This window comes from Rattus norvegicus, chromosome 14 (assembly GCF_036323735.1).
Source record: "Rattus norvegicus strain BN/NHsdMcwi chromosome 14, GRCr8, whole genome shotgun sequence".
Lineage (NCBI taxonomy): Eukaryota > Metazoa > Chordata > Mammalia > Rodentia > Muridae > Rattus > Rattus norvegicus.
In genome coordinates this window covers 82,400,012-82,421,813 of record NC_086032.1, presented here as the reverse complement: position 1 = coordinate 82,421,813, position 21,802 = coordinate 82,400,012, and the positions used below count along the sequence as shown (strand labels likewise).

At 44.0% G+C, this 21,802-nt stretch overlaps 1 protein-coding gene and 1 non-coding gene across 7 annotated transcripts in view; one reads left to right on the top strand and one right to left on the bottom strand.

The window, feature by feature from the left end:
* Limk2 (LIM domain kinase 2) overlaps nt 1-21,802 on the top strand; it is a 125,500-nt gene that overhangs the window by 87,942 nt on the left and 15,756 nt on the right. The gene's annotated exons all lie outside the window — the stretch shown is intronic.
* Nucleotides 11,310-11,373, bottom strand: LOC120096766 (U7 small nuclear RNA). The gene has a single exon (XR_005493606.1). It is a non-coding gene; the product is annotated as a U7 small nuclear RNA (small nuclear RNA).

The following is a 21,802-nucleotide window of genomic DNA, read 5'->3' as shown; positions in this document are numbered from 1 at the left end:
AACCACTGAGCTATGTCTCTAGCCCTCTGGGAGACCTGTCTTAAAGAATATAGTACAGAGTTTGATTGCTGTGAACAGGCACCATGACCACGGCAACTCTTACAAAGAATAACATTTAATTGGGCTGATTTACGGTTTCAGAGGTTTAGTCCATTATCATCGGGGTTGAAAAGATGGCAGTGTGCTTTCCACGGTGCCGGGGAAGGAGCCGAGAGTTCTAAGTCTTGATCTGCAGGCAGCAGAAGGGGACTGTGTGGCACACTGGGCATAACTTGAGCATGAGAGACCTCAAAGTGATACACTTCTTCCAACAAGGCCATGCCTGCTCCTACAATGCTATTCCTCCTAATAGTGACACTTGCTATGGACAAGCATTCACACACATGAGTCTGTGGGGACCATTTCTATTCGAGCCACCACAGAGTGGTAGAGGTAAACACCCAGTGTCTCCTCTGGTCATTGCATACACATACATGCATGGGCATGCAGTCTGCACACTTCATGCATGCACCATACACATGTAGGTACAAAAAGATCATAGTCTGAGTGTGGAAGAAAAGGACAAGAGGAATCTCTTAAGCCACTATGATGTGGTTGCAGCTCCTCACTCTCTGAAACCTCGTTAATAGAAACAAGTGTTATTACAGGAATGTCTCATCAGTGAATAAATCACATTAGCCCAAGAATAACAAGCACAAAGTTCAAAACTAGGAAGGTGTTATATTTTACTTTGGTTTTTCGAAGCAGGGTTTCCCTGTGTAGTCATGGCTGTCATGGAACTAGGTCTGTAAGCCAGGAGGGTCTTGAACTTAGAGACCTACTTGCCTCTGCCTCCCTGGCTACCGTGCCAGGCTCAGGTATTTCTGTTTTTGAGAATATAATGAGAACCTCAAAGTCGGTGCTGCTGTTTTGTGGTTTTGGTTTTTGGTTTGTTTTATTTGTGTTTTAGTTCCTTAAGGCTGTTTCTCCCCAGAGCTGGCCCTTCACTTACCTTCACGGCTCAGTGGGAAGCATCTCTGCTTAGCGTTGTGTGCAGCACTCGTGGCAGCTTTCTCCTTACTGTACACGAGAAACAGACCTCTGCCCAGCTGCAGCCATGTTGCCACCCAGCCAATCAGCATTTCCTCTTTCTAGGATCTTAGCCTCTTCAGCACTAGTACCCCCTAACCTTTTTCTCTTTGACAAGTGGCCATGTTTGTGAGAAAGCCTCTGTTCTAGACCAGCTCTGTCTCATTCTGCAGTTTGTTTAGCCTCTGCTTCCATGGCTAAGGTAGGAGAGCCTGCTCTGATGAACATGAACTTGTTGTTTCATATATGGAGAGAGTGCCTTGGGAATATCCACACATGTAATGCCAGCATTTGGGAGACAGAGGCAGGAAAGTCAAGAACTAAAACCCAGCCCATCCAGAAGAAGGCATCGGGTCCCCAGAACTGGACTTACAGGTAGTTGTAAGCTGTCCACTATGGGGGTGGGCAATGAGCTCAGCTCCTTTGCAATAGCCTCCAGCACTCTGTTTTAACCACTGACCAATCTCTCCAGCCTCGGGTTAATACCTTTGTTGGGGCTGGAGAGATAGCTCAGCAGTAAAGAGCACTGACTGCTCTTTCAAAGGACCGAGGTTCATTTTCCAGCAACCATACTGTAGCTCACAAACATCCCTAACGCTTATTATGGGGACTGTGACACCCTCTTCTGACCTCAGGAACAAGGTATACTCATATGTATTAATTAACCATAAACCACTACTAAGGCCGAGCGTGGTGGTGCGCGCCTTTGATCCCAGCACTGGGAGGCAGAAGCAGGGGGATCTCTGTGAGCTTGGGGCCTGCTTGGTCTACAGAGTGAGTTCTGTATAAACCCTCTCTCAAAAAAGACAAAATTAAAAATGAAAAAGCCAACCATTATTATTGTTATTGCTAAACCTAGAATCAGAGCTCAGTTGAATCTTTACTCATGCAGTTACTTTGTTAAGTAGCTTATTCAAATCCAGCTTATCTGGAAATACTCTTGGTTTTCAGTTACTTGAGGCCATTTGTCAGTTTATACATGTTGGGCCAAAGTATTTTCACTTTAACGTTAGGCCATAACCTCGCCTCTCAGGATTGCTAAGAGACTGACCTTGACTTGGCTCTGTGATGGGATGTGTAACCTAACTGTCACTGCATAGAGTGATAGACAGTTTATCTGACCACCCAGTATGTTCCAGACAATGGTTTGTCACGACACAGTAATGAACACTGTAGCTAACATTGAGGTTTTCATGTGGCAGATGCTGCTCTTAGTGCTTTCTTTTTTTTTAAGATTTATTTATTTATTATATATAAGTACACTGTAGCTATCCTCACACACACCAGAAGAGGGCATGGGATCTCTTTACAGATGGTTGTGAGCCACCATGTGGTTGCTGGGAATTGAACTCAGGACCTCTGGAAGAGCAGTCAGTGCTCTTAACCGCTGAGCCATCTCTCCAGCCCCTCTTAGTGCTTTCTATACCCTATCTCTACAGTCATTGAGAAACTGTGTGGAGCCACACCTCCCTGTCAAGTGAATCGGTCGTAAAGAGGTTAAACAGTTTGCTAAAACCCATAAGGATGGTGGAAGCGGGCTGCTGGCTGAGCCCATGCTCTCCACAGCCTGGAACACTGAGACAGAGGATCATAGGCTGAAGCTCTGTCTTGAGTGCAAAATGGAGTCCAGGCCAGCCTGTCTCAGAAAAGAAAAATCATGTAAAAGACACTTTAAAAATCTGAAGGCTATGGGTGGAGCTCGGTGGTAGAGCACTTGCCTAGCATGCATCAGGGTCCGGCTCATCCCCGGCATTGCCGTCTCCCAGCAAATAGATAAGTAATATAGCCAGGTGTTTGCTCAGTGTGACCTCATACTTGTGCAGTAGCCACACGACTGTGTGAACAGGGAGGAGCTTTGATTTGAGAGGCAGAATTCTAGGTCTGGTCTCACCTCCCACTCCACTGTCTCAGATTGTTACTTGAATGACTGGAGAAATTACTGAGCCTTCTGAACGTCAGTCCCCTATCTGTAAGTGAAGATGGTAATGTACCGGTCACGGGATGGCTGTGAAGAATGTTTTATACTTGACCATTATGGTGGTGTATACCTGTGTCTCAGCATTTGGAGGGCAGGGTCAGGAGGATTGCTGCAAGTTTGGGGTCAGCCTGTTTTATACAGTGAGTTCGAGGCCAACCAGGGCTTGAGTGAGAACCTATCTCAAAAAATCAATGTGTAACTGAATTATGAAACATTGAGTTAATGTCATCATCTGTTTTCAAAGCATTACACCAGTGCTAAAGGTAGAATAAGAAAGCTGTGCTTCAGGGTTGGGGATTTAGCTCAGCGGTAGAGCGCTTGCCCTGGGTTCAGTCCCCAGCTCCAGAAAAAAAGAACCAAAAAAAAAAGAAAGCTGTGCTTCTGTGAGGCTCCAATGCAAAGTGGAGAAAGGAGAAGGACAAACATGGGCCTGCATTCATATAGTAATTACTGGAAGCCCGGCATTGCCACAAATGCCTGTATTTACAGCAGGAGGAGGCTGAGGAAAGAAGATCCTTAAGTTTGAGGCTATCTTGGGCTCAGTGAGATGCTATCCAAAATGAAACCAGAAGAGATGGGGAACAAGGGAGAGAATGAGAGAAAGAAAAAGGCTGGGGGGCTGGAGAGATGGCTCAGCAGTTAAGAGCACCGACTGCTCTGCCTGAGGTCCCGAGTTCAATTCCCAGCAACCACATGGTGGCTCACACCCATCTCTAATGAGATCTGATGCCCTCTTCTGGTGTGTCTGAAGACAGCTATAGTGTACTGATATACATTAAATAAATATTAAAAAAAGAAAGAAAGAAAAGGGCTGGGAAGATGACTCAATGGGTCAGAGTAATTGTGCAAGCATGAGGCCAGAAAGGACACTGGATGTCTTCCTCCTTCACTCTCTGACACTGTAGTTTCCCTTAAGATGGCAGCAGTCAAGCTGGAGAGATGGCTCAGCGGTTAAGAGCACTGGCTGCTTTTCCAGAGGTCCTAAGTTCAATTCCCAGCAACCACATGTTGGCTCACAACCATCTGTAATGGGATCAGATGCCCTCTTCTGGTGTGTCTGAAGACAATGACAGTGTACTCATACATAAGATGGCAGCAGTCTGGCTTGTGAAGTTTCTCACAGGCTTCAGTATTGGGGTCCGTAACAGTTGCCAGTGGCCAATGGCCAGTGTTACAGATCTAATCCTGAGGTCGGAGACTAAAATGCTCCCTTGAATTGTTCTTGTGACTCACACATGTATGTATGCACATCTGCAGGTGTACTACCCCCACTCTGCTTTCATTCAGGTCCTCTTGAATATTAGGCAAGCACTCTATTATTACATCTCCAGCCCCCCTTTCACTTTCTTTTTTTTTTTTAAAGTTTATTTGTAACTAGGAATGGTAGGATTTGTGTCTCCCAATCCCTGCCTCCTCTTCCTGCTTCTTCTTCTTTTTTTTTTTTTTTTCTTTTTCTTTTTTCCCCCGGAGCTGGGGACCGAACCCAGGGCCTTGAGCTTCCTAGGCAAGCGCTCTACCACTGAGCTAAATCCCCAACCCCAAGGTCTTCTTGAATATTAGGCAAGCACTCTATTATTACATCTCCAGCCCCCTTTCACTTTTTTTTTTTTTTTTTTTTTTTTGGAGCTGGGGACCGAACCCAGGGCCTTGCGCTTCCTAGGCAAGCGCTCTACCACTGAGCTAAATCCCCAACCCTCCCCTTTCACTTTCTTGATAGTCCTTCTGTGTGTAAAAGTTGTTTTGTTTTGTTTTGTTTTTAAAGATTTTTTATTTGTCTTTGGACACACCAGAAGAGGGCATCAGGTCCCATTAAAGATGGTTGTGAGCCACCATGTTGTTGCTGGGAATTGAACTCAGGACCTCTGGAAGAGCAGTCAATGCTCTTAACCACTGAACCATCTCTCCAGCCCAAAAGTTTTAAATCTTGTTGAACTGCAGTTCTGTTTTAAGCAGTCTTAATACCATTGTGGAAAATTAATAGTTCATAGATGTATTTATTTTAGACTCTTTGGTTTTGTTCATTGAGGCACACACATCCTCTATACCAGTATCATACAATTTTATTTAGCTTTGTAAAGGTTCTTTTTGACTCTCCTTTTTTTTTTAATAGCAATTCTCACTGTCATTCAGGCTGAATTTAAACTTCTGATCCCACCCTACCCCACCCCCCAGAACACTCCTGATTTCTTTCCTGTGTCTACTGAATACTCTGTTCCCTTGAGCAGCACAGAGAATGTGTATCTCAGTGGTTTTCCCAGACGGTTTTGAGTTCTTTTCACCTTCTGGAAAATCAAGTTGACATTCCTTTTTGGGTTCTGTGCCCATGTCAGTAAAATTCTTGGTGCCATAACTATTTGTAACGTAGCTCTTTAGTCTTTGTGCCTATTGAAGTTAGCACGGGCTAAATGAATTGATCTTTATACAAGATGAAATTAAACCATATGAGATGGGTAGGGTAATGTGAATCTGAAATCTTGGAACCGAGTCAGAAGGATCACAAGTTCAAGGGCTGCCTAGCAAGACTCTCAAAGGGAAAATTAAAAACACAACTAAATGTTAGAGCATTTGTAAGGTCTGTGATTCAACCCCCAGCTCCATGCTTAAAAGGGAGGAGGGGCTGGAGAGATGGCTCAGCAGTTAAGAGGACTGGCTGCTCTTTAGAGGAACCTGGTTAGTTCCCAGCACTCATGACAGCTCACGAATTTAACTCCAATTGCAGGGGATCTGATGCCCTTTTCTGCCCTCCAGGGGCACCAGACTGGCACACAGTATACAGACATACATGCAGGCAAAATACCCACACACACAAAATGAAGATTATGCAGAGATCTGTGGTAAGAGGTTTGAAAGTATATGGTGTGTGTGTGCGTGTGTGTGTGTGTAAGAACTTTACTGAGAGAACCATCTCCCCAACCCTGATATTTCTTGTCTTAGATACTAATACTGATTTTCAGTGCTGGGGATTGAATGAGGGAGGCCATGCGTGCATGCTTGGTAAGCACTGAGCTACATTTGATTTTTCTTTCTTTAGTTTTGGTGTATGTTGTGTTATTTGGGGGAGGGCATTGTTTTGCTTTAAGACAGGGTCTCACTGCATAGTCTACGCTGGCTTGGAGCTAGCTATGTCATTCAGGTTGGCCTTGAACTCATAGGGATCTGCTGGCCTCAGCCTTTCAAGGGCTGGGACTGAAGGCTTGTGCCACCATGCCAGCTTTATATTTAGTTTATTTTTAGATTTTTTATGTGAGGGTTTGCCTTGCATGTATGTCCATGTACTGTGTACATGCCTGGTCCCCTTGCATGTATGTCCATGTACTGTGTACATGTCTGGTCCCTACAGAGGTAAGAAGGTACTAAATCCTTTGAAATCTGTAAGTCTCCAAGGTGCTCTCAACTGGACCTGGGTTCCCTGCAAGAATAGTGAGTGCTCTTGACTGCTAAGCCATCTCCCAAGCTCCGACATCATCATCCAAGGGTGAATGCATAAGATTACAGTTTGCCATATCCCCATACTTGTCCTTTCCTCCTTCCCCTTGCTCCCATTGTCACTATCCTAACTGGGTTATCGTGGCAGCCATGAGTCATGATCCAGTATCATTCTTCATATACAGTTCTTTTAAAGAGTCACAACATCCTGGATGCTCATTCCACAGGTTTTTATTGAGTCCTGAAGAGATTCTTGGCATGGACCTGGGCATCCAAAGATGAGACAGGCCCAGTCTCCTCCATGACATTACAAGTAAGGAGCACTGAGTGGGACACTTCTGCACATGGCACTGCTTTCTAAGGGTTGCAGGCCTGGGACACTGGAGGACTGGACCAAAAATGTCCACAGTTCAGTTTAAAAACTTTGTCCCAGACAGTTTAAAACCTTTGGATGAGCAGAGGTGCTCAGTTTTCTCCCCTCCTGGGATATTCTCTGTAAAACTTGGCTCTGGTGGGTTCTGAGTACATTATAGATTGATAATAATCCCCTTTTCCTACAGGAGTTTGAAACTATGAAAAAATGAAGAGATTAGCACATTGAGCTTCCGGGTACCTCTCAGTCAGCTAATGAGACCACAGACACATAGCAGTCCCTTTCCAGCTGCCCCCCCCACTCGTCCCTTCTCTTCACTGGGACATTCTGAAGTGGAAGTATATTCATCACTGTTGTTTTCTGCTTGTTCTTGATGCTATTCCCCTTGGATGATGAGAATATGCTTAATTTCGATTGCTCTTGGAAGTTGTTTGTTTATTTTATGTAAGTGTTCTATCTCCATGTTCACCTGCAGGCCAGAAGAGAGCATCAGATCACAGTGGAGATGGTTGTGAGCCACCATGTGGTTGCTGGGAATTGAAGTCAAGATCTCTGGAAGGGCAGCCAGTGCTCTTAACTGCTGGGCCATCTCTCTAGCCCCTTTTAGAAATTTTATTGTACCTAACATTCTCTCTGAGTCTGTGTTGGGGTGTGCACACATACACTTGTGTACACATTCCTCTGTGTGTGTGTGTGTGTGTGTGTGTGTGTGTGTGTGTGTGTGTGTGTGTGTGTAAAATGTACTGTAAATTGAAGTTAAAACCTGGTGAATGCTAGGCAAGTGCTCTACCACTGAGCTATCTGTGGAGTCAGTGCTTTCTGGCCTCACATTGTATTATGTTGTTGTTGTTGTTGTTGTTGTTGTTGTTGTTGTTGTTGACTGGGGAAGTTGAGACAAGGTCTTGGTATATAGCCTTTGCTGGTCTGAAACTTGATATGTAGAGAAGGCTGGCCTTGAACTCACAGAGTTCTGCCTGCTTCTGCACTCTGAGTGTTAAGATGTGCCATTACGCTTGCCTCTTTCTTTCTTTTTTTTTTTTAAATAGACTTTACAACTTTTTTTTTAAAGATTTATTTCTTATATATAAGTACACTGTAGCTGTCTTCAGACACACCAGAAGAGGGCATCAGATCTCATTAGAGATGGGTGTGAGCCACCATGTGGTTGCTGGGATTTGAACTCAGAACCTCTGGAAGAGCAGTCAGTGCTCTTAACCACTAAGCCATCTCTCCAGCCCGCTTGCCTCTTTCTTTTAAAAAGTTTTTTTATTTATGTGTGTGTGCCTGCATGAGTTTATGTGCACCATTCAGGTGCCTGTGGAGGCCAGAAGAGGGCACTGAATACCCTGTAACCAGAGTTAAAGCTGGTTGGGAGCCACCTGGTGCTTGGGTCAAATTCAGGTCCTCTGAAAAAGCAGTGAGTACACTGAACCATCAAGCCATCTCTCCAGCTCTAGTTATATTCTTTTGTCTGTCCCACCTGAATCACATGAACCTCCTACCTACCACTTTGTCCCACATGCTTAGACCTTGTTACCAGTTCTTCCAGTTCTTCATGGTAATACAAGAGGTTAGGGATTGAGCACAGGGTCTCATGCTTCCTAAGAAGCATTCTATCAGCTGATCTAAATTGTTGATGAATTCATGGGTGGACTCCATTGTTGTGTGACACTATTCATGGGGAGATGTGCACAATATTTACTCATCTCAGTCTGTGAACAGTGATAGAACAAAAAAGATACCACTAAAGTCAGCTGGCAAATGATTGAGTGTCTTGGTGTTACATACAGGAGTATGGGTAAAGAGTTACAAGACAGAAAGACTCAAAGACCATATCACCAAAATCCACCCCACATCAGGGCATCTGGGCAGGTCGGAGAAAGTTTCAGGCAGCTCAGCTGCTCCGAGCCTCTCTGAGGTAGCTGGTCTTGTCCAGGCTATCTCTCATGAGTTCCTACTGCTTATATATCTTGGGGATAAAGGAACCTAGTGAATTTTGTCTGTTTCAGGGACTCGCTGAAATCTTTTGAGTTATATATTTCCAGAGTTTTAATGAGTTTGCCCTCAGGATGGAAATTCACTACAATGCCCAGAACATATTTCATTTTAACAGTTTCACTTCAAGATTCGATATTTTATCCCTGCCATTTTAGATATGTACTTAGTATTGTGTATCTGTGTGTTTATATGTGTGTGTTCATGTGTGTATGTCTGTGTGTCATTATATGTCTATGAGACATTGTGTTTTTCTGTATGTGCATGTGTGAATGTGTGTGTATCTGCATGTGAGTATATGTGAGAGTGTATGAGAATATGTGTGTGTTTGTGTGCTCATGTGTCTGTGTGTGCATATCTGTGTCTTCATGTGTCTGTGTGTGCATATCTGTGTCTTAATGTGTCTGTGTATCTGTATATCTGTTCATGTGTGTTTTCATGTGTATATTCATGTGTATCTCTGAGTTCATATCTCATATCTGTGCCCATATCTGTGTTTATCACATGTGTCTGTGTATCTGTGTGTACAGGTGTGTATTCATGTGTATGTTCATGTGTATCTGTATTTGTATGTGTCTGTTTGCATATCTGTGTGTTCATGTGTGTGTCTGTATCTATTCATATGTGTGTCTGTGTTTGTGTGTATCTGTGTGTGTGTGTATCTCTGAGTTCATGTGTCTCTCTATGAGTATTTGTGTCTCTGTGTGTGTCTATGTCAGTGAATCTGTGTGTGTGTGTGTGTGTGTGTGTGTGTGTGTGTGTTGGTGGTGGTGACTGAGCCTAGGGCCTTACAGATGTTAGCCAGTGCTCCTCTATGGAACTGTAACCATGTCCTTGTGTTTTGCCTTGTGTTTAGCTGAAGAATCTAATTTTTTTCCAGGCTCCCCTTTCTGGTCTCCTCTAGTCACATGCATACAAATACTCCTGATGGTAGAGGAAGATCACATGCTTCTAGTTGTTTACACACTCTTGTCTTTCCACAAGGCACAGCTCCCAGAAAGTGAGCTAGCCCAGCATTAAGCTCTCCAGATTCCAGCCAGGTGGGGTTCCAGCAAGGGAGCTAAATGTGGTCAGAGGCTAAGGGTAGAACTTCTCTTCACCAATACCAAGCCCCAAGCACCAGAGTGATAGCACTTAAATTGGAACAAAGAAAATAGACTTTGGGGGCCAGTGGATGGCTCAGCTGGTAAAGACTTTTGCCCCAAAGGCTGATGGACATGACTTTGATCACCAAAACCCACATGGTGGAGGGAGGAAGGAATTGATCCTACATACACCATAGTGTGCTCACACTTGCACACATATTTATACACACAAAAATATTTTTTTAATGTGTAAGTATCAGCAGCCAGCATCAAATTAATAAAACAGAAAAGAAATAGGTTTGTTTCTCCAGACCACAGCAATAAACAAGATTTTCTCTGATTTACAAGAAAGGGGTTCAGAAGAACTCCAGTTTATAAATTTTGCCAGTGGGCTTGGACACTGAGATAGATGACTGTCACTACTAAGTGTGTGAGAGCTGGCGGAGCTGGCTCAGCGGTTGAGAGCACTCGCCACTGTTGGAGAGGATCTACGTTAAATCCCCAGCACCTTCATGGAAGCCCACAGCTCTCTGTAACTCCAGTCCTAGGGCATCCAGTGCCTTCTGGTCCCTGTAGCACCCAGGCATGTATATGATACACATACATAAATGCAGAAAGACGGCTGAGTGGTGAAGGCACTTTCTGCCAAAGCTGAGTTTTCCAGGACCCAATAGTGGGAGGAAGGGACCGACTCCCGCCTTTGTCCTCTGACCTCCATACGTCATCACCTCCATATGTCATCACCATGGTATACACACACTAAATAAAAGGTCATAAAGATTTCTAATATCCACTCATGACTTTAAAATTACAATCTAGGAATAAACAGGAACTTCTTTGATGTGATAATATCTGTGAAACAGTTTAAGAGTATTGTTAACTATGAGCTTTTTCACCACCAAGGTGAAGAACAAGACAAGGATTTTCTCTCCTTCCACTCCTCCTTGCCCTGTATGGGAAGTCAGTCATAGTAGATGCAGTATAACTGCAAAAGGAAATATGAAAACGGTACAAAGCTTGAAAGAGAGATCATCTGTGTGCACAGGTGACATAAGTCTTTCTAGAAAATCCAAAGAACTGGCAGACAAGCTTTCCTAATAAGCCACTGCGGAGAATGATGTGTGCCAAGGACCAGCCTCAGCCTGGGGTGGGGGTGTTTGTGAGCGGGGAAAGAAACAACTCAAAGTCAGTGAGGGTGCAAGCTGACAGCTCTGTGTTCTGCTTGAGACAGCTCTCCAGAGACCTCCCGACAGCTCGGTAGATAGCTCTTGGCTCTGTAGTCTGCTCAAAACAGTTCTCTGCTTGAGACAGTTTTTTCTCTCATGCTAGGGAAAAACTCTTAGATTTTTCCGATCAAAGTCAGAAAAGCTGCTAGAAAAAAATTCTTGGATTTTCTGACCAAAGTCAGAAATCCTGCTGGAAAAATTCTGAAAGAGCTGTATTCACTCTCCAAGCAGTTCTCTGGGTAGCGCTCTCTCTCTCTCTCTCTCTCTCTCTCTCTTTTATATGAGTACACCGTAGGTGTGTTCAGACGAGGGATTCCATTACAGATGGTTGTGAGCCACCATGTGGTTGCTGGGAATTGAACTCAGGACCTCTGGAAGAACAGCCAGAGCTCTTAACCACTGAACCATCTCTCCAGCTCCCAGGGTAGCTCTCTCTTGCAGACCAAAGCCCAGTCTTTATTTACATATCAATTCAGTCATTTTCTCCAGGTTCCCTTTTGCTTATACCATGAATTAGCATTTTATGACCAATGCCCCTTGATTCTTAAGAAAAGACAGCATTGCATTTTTTTTAACATTGCAAATGAAGTCAGAGAGCTACCTGCCTTTGTAAGCACAGACAGTAAACTAGCTGGATGGGATCCCATCCTGATACCATTCCCACCATGCCTGGACCTTGAACTCAGGAATCTACCTGCCTTTGTATCTTTCTGACAAACTGGCTTATTAGTGCAAGCTGCCTTTGTTCTTTTAGGTCCATGAAGCCCCTCATACAATTCATATTGCTTCTTTATATTTTGCATAGTTGAGAAATTATACATTCTTGAACTCATGTTCAAATTCAGAGTTCTTTCTCACAGCCTTAAGAGCTGTCCTGAAAGTCACAGTGTTTACCATTTTTGCTGAGGAACATAGATATACCCTCAACTCCCAAACTTGTGCTGTTTCTAATTATCATGGAGTCATTAACCTTGGCAGGGGAAATATTTCCCGAAGGAGAAGCAGAAAGTAAAATATGTACATTATTATACAAACAAACCTACTCCCAAGTAACAGTAGACACTCCTGGAGGCCCACACCCTGTTGACTCTGCACTAGGGGTGAGAACCATGCTATGTAGTCCCTTCCATAACCATGTGGGACTTGTAATACACAAAACTCAGTTGCTTCCCAGTGCACTGAAAGTGAGCCAGGAGGAAATGGAACACAAGACATAGACTTAACAAAGTGCCTATAAAACTATGATGAACAAAATCAAATAACTAATAACATTGTCCATGTTTGTGGATAGGATGATTCAATGTTACCAGAATGTGGGAGTCCTTCTAACCTGACCTATAGATTCATGACCATCCCAAAGTTCCAATAAGTTATTTGTGGATATAGACAGATGAACCCTAACGTTTACATGGAGAGAGGAAAAAGATACAGAAGAGTTAAACCAGTGAAGTAAGGGGCTATACTTTCAGGATTGAAATTCTTTGGTCTTCAGACTCCAAACGGAGGGAGGGGGTGCCAAGATGGCTCAGTGGGTAATGGTGCTTGCTACTAAGCATGGCGACCTGAGTTCCATACCTGGACCCACATCCTAGAAAGAGACAACCAAAAACCAAGTGAAAGCTGTCCTCTGACTTCCACATTCAAGCTACATACATGCACATAAATAAATAAATGCAAAACAAAATTTTCTTACACTGAGACAGCCTCCTATTGTGAGAAGACACACACATACTTCATGCAATAGACAAATAAATTAGTGCAAGAAAAGGGCCCACAAATAGAACAAGAAATACTGTAGGTGGATTTTGTGAAAGGTGGGTTTCACTGTTACCTAGACCAACTTGAACTCCTGAGTCAGCCTGTGTCCTCCCAAGTAGCTGGCACTACAGGTATGTTGCCCCTGTTTCCAGTGGAGAAACTGATCTTTGACAAAGAAACAAAGACAGCACAGTGTCTCGGTACATAAAAACTATGCAGCCACATGAAAAATAGACTCATTATATACCTCACAGAAATTAATGTGTCATAGAGTAAACTATAAAGTGGAAACCAAACATGGGACTCCCCAAGGAGGTGGAGCTGAGTGAAGGGCTGAGTGATAGAGACAGCAACACAGCAGCACAGTGGTCCAGGACGGTGAGGCAGGAGGCGCTCCACAGTTACATCCCAGACAGACAGACAGACAGACAGACAGACAGAGATAGGTAAGGGAGAGAGTGCCAAAGGCATAATGCATGAAAGAGACCACTGATAACAGTGGACTTACTGAGAAGGCAAGGTCAAGAGAAGGAGAGGATGAGCCGACACACTGGAAGAAAATATCTGCATGAAACACATCTGATGAAGGACTGTTAAGCAAATACACACAGAAGGGGTTGGGGATTTAGCTCAGTGGTAGAGCACTTGCCTAGCAAGCACAAGGCCCTGGGTTTGGTCCCCAGCTCCGAAAAAAAGAAAAAAAAATACACACAGAACTTTGGCTGTCATGAAACTTACTCTGTAGATTAGACTGGCCTCAAACTTCCAGAGATCCACCTGCCTCTACCTCTTTTTTTTTTTTTTTTAGATTTATTCATTTATTATATATAAGCACACTGTAGCTGTCTTCACACACCAGAAGAGGGCATCAGATCTCTTTACAGATGGTTGTGAGCCACCATGTGGTTGCTGGGAATTGAACTCAGAACCTCTGGAAGAACAGTTGGGGCTCTTAACCACTGAGCCATCTCTCCAGCCCCTGCCTCTACCTCTTTTTTTTTTATATAAGGTTGTCGGTGGAAACCTGGTGTGCAAGGTAATAACTGGAAGATGTGGGCATCGATCCCACTACCTCTCATATGCCTGCCTCTACCTCTTGAGGGCTGGTATATATAATATATAAATTTTATGTGTATGACTTTTGCCAGCAGGTATGTGTGTGTTCCATGTGTGTTCCTGGTACCCACAGAGGTCAGAAGAGGGGTCAAAGACTCCCCTGGAACTGGAGTTACAGATGGTTGTGAGCCACTTCGTGGGTGCTGGGAACTAAACCTGGATCCTCTGGAAGAACAACAAATGCTCCTATAAACTGAGCCATCTCTCCAGCCCCTGTGTTGGAACTTTGAATTCTCCTGCCTTATCTTGAATGCCAGCACACCTGACCTAATTATTTGCAAAACTATTTTTTTTTTAATTTTTGTGTTTGTTGAGATAGGATCTCTACTGCTCAGACGGGTCTTGAACTCATAGCAGCAGTCCTCTTACTTTAGTCTCCTAAGAGCTAGGATCAGAATATGGACCACTAAACCAACATTATTTTATTTGGACAAGTGTTACACTCCACTAAGCTATACACTAAGCTGTACTTGTCACAGTAACTTTTATTTGCCTGTTGTAGTTGTCATCTCTGAGGCTCACTGCCTCAGTCTGCTAACCTGGCCTAGTTCTGGAAGCTTCTAGCCTCCATACAGTCATATCTAGCTCAGAATGTTTTCAGCCTCTGAGACTTACTGCTGGGTAAGTTCACTCACTCTAGCTCTTTCTGAACTCTGGCTGGCTGGCTGGTTAACTCAGCTGTTCTGGCTTAAACTCCTCTCCAAGCTGCCTGACTCGATCTGGCTTCACTCTCAGCCTCTGACTTTTGATCTGCTCGGCCCCATGCTAACTCTAGCTCTGTTCTAACCTGGCTCTTTCTCATTCACTGGCTCTTTCTGTCTTCACCTGTGTCTATCCTGTTCTCTTTTCAGCCTGTCTCTGTACAACTCTCCCAGTAAAACTGTCTCCTCCCTTTCCTCTCTGTCTGTGCTGTTCTCTCTTTTTTTTTAAATTTTTTTAAAGATTTATTTATTATATATAAGTACACTGTAGCTGTCTTCAGACACACCAGAAGAGGGCATCAGATCTCTTTACAGATGGTTGTGAGCCACCATGTGGTTGCTGGGAATTGAACTCATAAGCAGTCGGGTGCTCTTAACCACTGAGCCATCTCTCCAGCTCTTCTCTCTCTTTTTTTTTTTTTTTTTAATACAATGAATAGTTTTCTTTTTATTTTTTTAAAGATTTATTTATTTATTATATATAAGTACACTGTAGCTGTCTTCAGACACACCAGAAGAGGGCATCAGATCTCATTACAGATGGTTGTGAGCCACCATGTGGTTGCTGGGATTTGAACTCAGGACCTCTGGGAGAGCAGTCAGTGCTCTTAACCACTGAGCCATCTCTCCAGCCCCAGCTCTTCTCTCTTACATAGCTTCTTTTCCTTCTCTTTGCTGAGAGTTGGGCAGATTTTGTTAAATCTTTCTCTGATTCATCACTTTGTCTGCACTCAATTAGACATCGCTTTCAAACATGGGTGCTTCCTTCTAGAAACTAACTTTACCTCCACTGTTTGAGATTAAAGGTCTGCACTAAGGGCATGTGTGTATTCCAGCAGAAAGATTAAAAGTATATGCTAGATTCCTCTCAATAAACAGACCTTGACAAGGAGAAAAAAAAGTATATGCTAGGGGGCTGGAGCGATGGCTCAGCAGTTAAGAGAACTGGCTGCTCTTCCAGAGGTCCTGAGTTCAATTCCCAGCAACCACATGGTGGCTCACAACCATCTGTACTGGGATCTGATGCCCTCTATTGGTGTGTCTGAAGACGGCGACAGTGGACTCGTATACTTAAGTGTACTCATATACATAAGCAAACTTTTTAAAAAATGTGTGCTAAGGGCTGAGCCACACCACAACTAGAAACAGGTTTTTTCAGTAAATAACATAATCTTGGGGGTTCACAGTGTGATCAAATATCCTGCAACATATACTCTTTTTTTTTAAAGATTTATTCATTTATTATATATAAGTACACTGTAGCTGTCTTCATGCACACCAGAAAAGGGTATCAGATCCCATTACAGATGGCTGTGAGCCACCATGTGGTTGCTGGGAGTTGAACTCAGGACCTCTGGAAGAGCAGTCAGTGCTCTTAACCGCTGAGCCATCTCTCCAGCCCAACTTATACTCTTAAAATTTAATCCATTTTAAAAATCAACCTCTCCAAACTTGGTGTCAGGGCGCTCACTCAGACTCAAAGGGCCTGGCTTCCATCCCCAGCACTCATCTTTTTTTTTTTTTTTGGTTCTTTTTTTCGGAGCTGGGGACCGAACCCAGGGCCTTGCGCTTCCTAGGCAAGCGCTCTACCACTGAGCTAAATCTCCAGCCCCCCCAGCACTCATCTTTAATCAGAAGGTAAGGCAGGAGAATAAATAAAAATCAAAACAAAATTAGAGCTGTTCGTGGTGCTGTATACCTGTAACCAATACTTGGGAAATAGAGGAAGGTGTGAAATTTGGGGCCTCCTAGAACTGATTATGAGTTCAAGGCTATGCTATGCTAAATGAGATCCTCTCTCTCTCTCTCTCTCTCTCTCTCAAAAAAGGAGGAGGAAGAGGGAGCAAAGCAGAGACTGTGGAAATGGCTCAGTGGGTAAAGGGGGCTGTTGTCAAAATATGTGAATCTTAAAGACTCTGTGGAGCCCTTCTATCTACATAAAAGCCAAGCTCAATGGCACAGGTGTGTAATCCCAGCACTGGAGCTCACTTACTAGGGTGCCAGCCAGTGTGGACAGATCAGTGAGCTCCAGGTTAGCTATACATACATACATACATACATACATACATACATACATACATACATACATAGCAAGAAACTAGAGGGTAGAGGAAGAAACCCAGTATCAACTTCTGGCTTACACATGTGCACACACACACACTAAAAAGGAAAAAAATTGCCATGTTCCTCCTACCATATGATTCAGCAAGCATGTTCCTTGATATTTACACAAAGTTGCTGAAAGCATATGTCTGCCCACCTAGCTACACATGGATGTTTATGACAGCTTTATTCAAATTTACCAAAACTAATAGTGCCAAGCTGGGGACCAAGCCTCTAACACACAGGCAGGTTTTGGAGGGCAGTCTAGATCCAAACTAGATGTTAATCTGCCTTCCACATGAGTCACCAGGAAAGGGAAACTTGAGATAGATATCTCAAAAATAAATATTAGGGCTGGGATTGCAGTCTGATGGTAGTCTTTGCCTAACACAAGCAAGCCCCAGCATTAACACACCCAAAATCAAAATGAATATTTTGGGTTTTTTAAAGTTTAATTTTGGGCTGGAGAGATGGCTCAGCCGTTAAAGGCTAGGCTCACAACCAAAAATAAAGTTTAATTTTATACTTATGGGTGTTTTGACTGAATGTATGTCTGTGCACATATGTGCCTGGTGCCTGTGCAGGCCAGAGGAGGCACAGATACACTAGAACTCAAGTTAGTTACAGTTGTAAGCCACCATGTGGGTGCTGGGAACTGATTCTGGTCCCCTGGAAGGGTAGCTTTTAACCATTGAGCCACCTCTCCAGCCCCAAGGTGGATCATTTTATACCTGTGAACATTTTAAATGAGTCTTAAACAGCGGAGGCGTTTCTTGCTGGTTTTAAATGCTGTCTTGGTATCCAGAGTCAAACCCAGACTTTATTCCTTAGCACTGAGCCAACGCCCCACACCTGTTTGGTATACATCAAGCTACCCAATGGCAAAGAAGGGCTTGACTTGGTGTCACAGCTTTATGTTAACAGTGTGAGGGACTCAAGCAAAACAGCTGCAATTACATTTCATACCAGTCTTTTCTGCGTCTTTAATACTGCTCAAATCTTGTAACATAAGCAATGTTGTTCCCTTAGAGCCTGCTGCTTTCTAATAACTGCTTTTTCTTAACTTTTAACATTTTTATAAAAATGTGTTTCACTCTGTGTGTGTGTGTGTGTGTGTGTGTGTGTGTGTGTGTGTGTGTGTGTGTGTGTTTACATGGGTGCAGGTGTCCTCAGAGGCCAGAGCTGTTACATTCTCTGGAGCTAGAGTTACAGAGTTGTAAGTGTTACAGTTGTGAACTACCTGAGGTAAGTGCCAGGAGTCAAACTTGAGTCCTCTGGAAGAGCAGCATGCACATTTACGCTCTCTCCAGCCCTTCATACCATTTTTAGATTTATATTTTATGTATGTGTAGGAGTATATTGTCTGCACTTATGTATGCCTGCAGAAGTTGGAAGAGGGTGTCAGATATCCTGGAACTACAGTTATGGATGGTTGTGAGCCACCATGAGAGTACCTTGAACCAACTCAGGTTCTCTGTAAAAGCAACAAGTGTTCTTGACACTCTTAACACTGAGCTGTCTCCTGCCCCATAATTACTTTTTTTTTTTTTTTGGATATTTAGTTTTGTGTTTTTCAAGACTGTTTTTTTTTTTTTGTTTTGTTTTTTTTTTTTTTTTTTTTTTTTGGTGAAGCCCTGGCCTGGAATTCACTCTGTAGACCAGGCTGGCCTTGAACTCTGATATCTGCCTGCCTCTGTCTCCCAAGTTCTGGGATTAAAGGCATGCACCTCCACTGCCCAGACCATAACAACTTTTAAGATAAGCAGTTTTCTCTCATGGTATCAGATGTTTTGAAATAATCTGTATATATGAGCTAACTGACAACGGACCTTCTGCATGAGTTTTGTACAATGAGATCTTTAGAGTTACTCTGTTGCACAGTTTCAAAGAGTAGGATTCCTAATTTAAAGGGGATGTTTTAAGACTGTTGACAATTTTATGTTTTCTTTTTTTTTTTTGTTTTGGTTCTTTTTTTCGGAGCTGGGGACTGAACCCAGGGCCTTGCGCTTCCTAGGTAAGCGCTCTACCACTGAGCTAAATCCCCAGCCAATTTTATGTTTTCTGTTTTTGCTTTTTGTTGTTTTTGAGACAGTCTTGTGTAACCCAGGCTGGTCTCAAACTTGCTTTATAGCTAAGTTTGACTTTGACCTTGTCTTGCACCCTCCAAGTGCTATTGTAGGTATGCACACTACACCTACTTTTAACATGGTGCTGGGCTAGGGTACAGGGCTTCATGCATTTTAGGCACGCATTCTACCAACTGCGCTCTATCCCTAGCCCATTCTTCTCACTGGTATTCTTATTCCTTTTTTTTTTTTCCCAAAGGGGGGGGGGATGAAATTTTGAGTCCCCAAGGATGATGTTGGCCCCAGGATGAAGGAAAAAAGGAGGGGAGCTAATAAAGAGGAAGGCGGCAGGAAGAGGAAGAATGACCAGCCACCAGGGGGCAGCGGGGATGTGTTCTCTGTGGCAGGAACCATGGGAGGCCTAAAGCAGTAGGTGTTTTATCTGTGTTAAGCCTTAAACCCTCTGTTGCCTTGAACCTGTGTCCACATCTGAACACACACTGATTTAGAACCAAGTAAAGGAAATGTCCAGGTTCCAAGTCTGAGCTGATGCTGGAGGAGGAAGGGCTCATCTTTAAGGAGAGGGAATTCCACTAAAGTTTAAAAAAAGAAAGGAGCCCCCAAGGTTGCTTATCTGTGTTGGGGCTGATCCTTATGGGATGGATCAGTACATTCTGGTTTCAGTTACTAGTGAGAAGAGTGATCTCCTTGTGGAGGTAGGGAGACTTGGAGGGCAGAGTCCAGGCCCTCGTCCACAAGGGACAAGGATGACCTATTTGGAGTCCCTGAGTGCCTTTTACAGCTTACAGCATCTAAGATGTTCCCAAGACTTGGAGGGGAAGGAATCCTGGGAAGATCCCAGGAGTGGGGATTCTACCCATCCTGGGCTTCCACCTCTCCCCTGCATCTCTGCCTGGCCTTTTACTCTGCCTCATGGGAGCCCCAGCTTTACAAGGAGACTCTGGGCGAGACCTGTGAGAGGCAGGTGGAGCTGAGAGAGCAAGCTAGGTTGCTTTATCTCGTGCTCATCTTGGCAGGCATCTTCAGTACGTGCTCACCCAACCATGGTTTTCTCAGCCTTGTAACTGGCCAGCCTCTCCCAAAGGCTTCTCTGCAGTCTGACAAGGCTTTTTCCTCTGTAGACTGAAGGGGTCTGTCATTTTGATGTCAGTTGGTATCTGTGTTCAGGGGCAGTGTTGTCCTCACTAAGCCCTCTGTTCCTGCCACATCCATCCCTATGTGTTGGCTCCTAAGTGCGCTCTGGAGACCTTACCCAGTGCACCAGTTTCTCAGACCTCAGCTTTTGCCAGAACACTAGAGCACTTGGTTTTCCTCATCCTCCACTACATTCTCTTGTATTTATTCATGCATTATGTCCCATCCCCTATAACTATATGCTGAATATATGTAAGTACATAATCATATATGTAATCATTATACATATTCTATATAACAGTTATACATATATAACTAAACATTAAAACCATGTATATAATTGTTTTATATATATAAAATCTAAGGCAAGAATTAAAATCCTTTTTAGCATATACTAGCCATTCAGAAAGAACAGGTGTTGAATGGATTAGTGGCTGTAAAGTGTCGAGAACTATTCTAGGTAATAGGAAAACAGAGATGAATTATGTTTTTAAACTTAAAATTTTTATTTTCTATATATGGGCCTTCTACTTGCTTGTATCTGTGTATTAAATAAATGCCTGACGCCTTTGGAGGCCAGAGTGCTGGCTGTTGGGAACACGTCCTGTGGAAGAGCAGTCGGTGGTCTCAGGCACTGGCCATCTCTCCAGCCCCTTCACAGCCCACATCAGAGGAGCCCGGTCTCACAGGGGCAAAGAGCCATAAAAAGGTGGTGTACTGACTGGGGATGTAATTGGCAGCAAAGCACTTGTCTAGCGTGCCTGCCCATTTGAGCCTGAGCATCACAAGGGGACACAATGCAGGACAGGGAAGGACACAGGAGTGACACATGGCTCCAGAGAGACAGCTCAGCTCTGAACCCTCACTTTGCTCCTCACAGCTTCGGACATGAGCAGTCACTGCACTTCTCTGAACCTTCGAATAGAATACTTTTCCTCATGGGGCACAGTGCCTGGTACCAGCAAGCATGCCAGCTGTCTTACAGTAGAGCTGGGGGCAGGGAAAACTGTAGACAGCAACAATCAGATTTGGGCCTCTGGAGTTTCTCAGGCAGATAAAGAGATAAGAACTTTACAGGCAGAGGAAGCAGCTTACACAGCAAATAAGCAAAGCAGTGACAATAAAGGGCTCAGGACTTTATCCCAGTACCCCAGTATCAGTACCCCGGTACCAGTACCCCAGTACCAGTACATGGGGAATTCAGGCCAGCAAGAGCTACTTGGTGTGACCATCTCACTCCTACTCCACCCCACAAAAGGGAAAGTGCTTCCTGAAAAACTTGAGTGGATCTGTAGGCTCCACAGTGGAAGGTCAGCTGTCCTGCAAACCAGGTGTGCTATGCCATAAGCCCAGCACTCAGGAGGCAGAGGCAGGTGGATCTCTGAGTTCGAGGCCAGCCTGGTCTACAGAGGGAGTTCCAGGACAGCCAGGGCTACACAGAGAAACCTTGTCTCAAAAAACAGGGTAGAAAGTGGATTGGTTATGCAGCCCTGGTAATAAGCACACTGGGCCTCCTTGTGTAGACTTCCTTAGCACAGTCTTGCTAGAGGATATGGCACTGCACAGCAGACTAGGAACCTCAAGCCTGCCGGCAGGAGGCTTAACCCTCTAAACCAAGATTAGACCTACCAAACAGAAGCTGCACTTACAGTAAAACAGCAGCTGGAGGCCCGACTCCAGCCCCACCTCAGAATGACTTGACTTTATTCAACTTTATTTACAAGTGCTTTACTTTCTTTGAACACAGCCCAA